The sequence below is a fragment of the Zalophus californianus genome, chromosome 6 (assembly GCF_009762305.2).
Source record: "Zalophus californianus isolate mZalCal1 chromosome 6, mZalCal1.pri.v2, whole genome shotgun sequence".
Taxonomy (NCBI): Eukaryota; Metazoa; Chordata; class Mammalia; order Carnivora; family Otariidae; genus Zalophus; species Zalophus californianus.
The window spans coordinates 141,211,881-141,214,699 of record NC_045600.1 but is presented as its reverse complement, the minus strand read 5'-3'; positions in this window follow the sequence as shown (position 1 = coordinate 141,214,699).

The window sequence follows — 2,819 nt, the reverse complement described above, 5'->3', positions numbered from 1 at the left end:
CTCTCTGACTGGCGGTGGGGTCGCTGTCTGCGCCGGCGCCGGGTCTCGCCCGAGCCTGGAGGGCCGCCCCGCCCCGCCCCGCCCCGCCCCGCCCCGCCCCGCGCCAGAGGCGGCGTGCGGGCCACACCCCGTCCCGGCACTGTTTGGATTCGAAGCTCTGGCCGCCGCCCGGAGGCCGCCGGGAAGGGGCGAGAACCGCAGCCAGCCGGCTGGGCGGGAGCGGGCTCAGCGGGAAAGCCTGACGCTTTAACTCGTTTCTCTCGCGCAGGCAGATGGCGAGCCTGGGGCTGATCTCTGGTGGCAGCCTTCCCCACGTGCGGGAAGTCGTGCCCTCGAGGGCAAGGGAAGGAACGCTGCGTCCCTGCTCACGGGCCCGGCACCTTTCTAGAGAGCGATCCCATTTAATCTCCACGACAGCCCCGTTTGGTATTATCGCCATTTTACGCAGGAGAGAACCGGCTCTGAAAGGCGTGAGGGACTTGCCCAGGTCACATGCTTGGCACACAAATGGAGATCACCTGGGCATGGTTCTTTCAAATTACAGGGGTTTATATAGTTATCCGAAAACTTTAAAACTCATAATCGACATCAAAGCACTTTTGTATCCTCTTTTCGCTGAATATATGCTACATCCCTAAATGCTTATATACAGCTTTGTTTTCCAGTGATTCAGTTGCATGATATTGTGGCTGGAGGTATCTCATAATTCAACTGTTTTGCTATCAGTGTGTATTTTTTTTTTTAAGATTTTATTTTGGGGCGCCTGGGTGGCTCAGTCCGTTAAGGGTCTGCTTTCTGCTCAGGTCATGATCCCAGCCGCCTGGAATGGAGCACCCGCATCATCAGGCGCCGGGCTCAGCAGGGAGCCTGCTTCTCCCTCTCCCTCGGCCCACCTGCCTATGCTCTCTCTCTGTGGCAAATAAATAAAGAAAATCTTAAAAAAAAAGATTTTATTTATTTTGAGAGAAAGAGAGTGAGTGAGAGAGAGCACAAGCCAGGGGCAGAGGCTGAGCAACCAGCCTGATGTAGAACTCGATCCCAGGACCTTGGGATCATGACCTGAGCCGAAGGCAGACTCTTAACCAACTGAGCCACCCAGGCACCCCATCAATGGATATTTAGAGCGTAATTTTTACAAATGTCTTCAGACATAAATCGCACCTTGCATTATTTTCTTACATTTGATTCCTAGAAGATAGCTACTGAACACTCCTTCCAGAAGGATTGAATTAATTTGCCCTTCCCACTATGGAAGCCTCTCACCCTCAAGAGCTCTTGAGTATTACTGTCCTTTTAAATCTCTGCTAGTTTCACAGGCAGAAAGTGTCATTCCCTTGTTTGATTTGCACTTGCTGGTTTATAGCTGAAATTGCACATTTTCCCTCAGTGTATTGGCCATCTATGACTTCTGTGACTCCTTTTCATTTGCCTTTTCCATGAAGAAAAAGTAAAGGATGCTTGTTTGCTTCCCCTGCAGGACCATGTTTCTCTCTTTCAGAAGGACTTAACTGGAGTTTTTTCCTTTTAAACTTTTTTTTTTAAAGATTTTTTCTTTATTTACTTGACAGAGAGACAGCGAGAGAGGGAACACAGGCAGGGGGAGTGGGAGAGGGCGAAGCAGGCTTCCTGCCGAGCAGGGAGCCCAATGTGGGGCTCGATCCCAGGACCCTGGGATCATGACCTGAGCCGAAGGCAGACGCTTAACGACTGAGCCACCCAGGCGCCCCTTAGCTGGAGCTTTCAACACCCTTTAACTCGTCAGCAGCACACCAAACTTTCCAACGGCTGATGGAGTGAGCTGTAGACAAGCACCACTGAAGACATATGCCATGTCCCGTGGCACTTTTTAAATTTACTTGCACTTTGTTGATTAACTTGAAAGTTATTCAGAGAGCTTCAAAAACTTGCAATCTTCAGTCATGTACACAGAGCCAGCATCATAAGTACCCAGAGATAAGATAATTTTGCTATCATGTCTTCGCACTGTAGTTCTGAAGCCAACGAAGTCAGAGAACCATTGGAAGATATCCACTCAGAGCATGTACTCAGCATGTAAAACACTGTGATGTGTGTTTGAGCAGGACCGTTACAGGACTGGACAGCATTGTTCTAGAACGCAAGTGCAGTGTGCTGCCACGGTCTATTTCCTTGGTCACAGGCTCGTCGTCTGACTGCCACATATTCTTTATGCAGACTAACAGCCCTCTCAGCAGTGTCTTTGATCTTACACAATAGCTTGACATAAAAACTAAAAATTCTAGCTGGATACCTGAAGTACGCATTTTCCTTGGAATATGCACTGACACAGCACTCCTCTATGGAAAGAATAGTTTTGAGGATCCAACAACACAGATTTGGATCTTTCTTCTAGTAAGTGGCAGATAGGAAGCCAAGGGACTGGGAGGGACAGTCTTGCAAAAGCCCAGGCAAAAAATATTAAGGATCTCTGACACGGGGATGGTGAGGGCAGGAGGAGCCAGAAGCATTCAGAAATAATGGGCAGTGGGCCCAGCTGAATGTGGAGGATAAAAGAAAACATCTGAGGGCACCTCAGTCAGTTAAGAAGCTCTGGGTGGCTCAGTCGGTTAAGCGACTGCCTTCGGTTCAGGTCACGATCCTGGAGTCCCAGGATCGAGTCCCACATGGGGCTCCCTGCTCGGCAGGGAGTCTGCTTCTCCCTCGGACCCTCCCCCCTCTCATGTGCTCTCTCTCTCCCATTCTCAAATAAATCTTTAAAAAAAAAAAAGGCAACACACATAAAAGAAAACATCTGAGGTCAAGGTTAGAATTTCTTTCATGAACAAAACTTGGGTAGATGA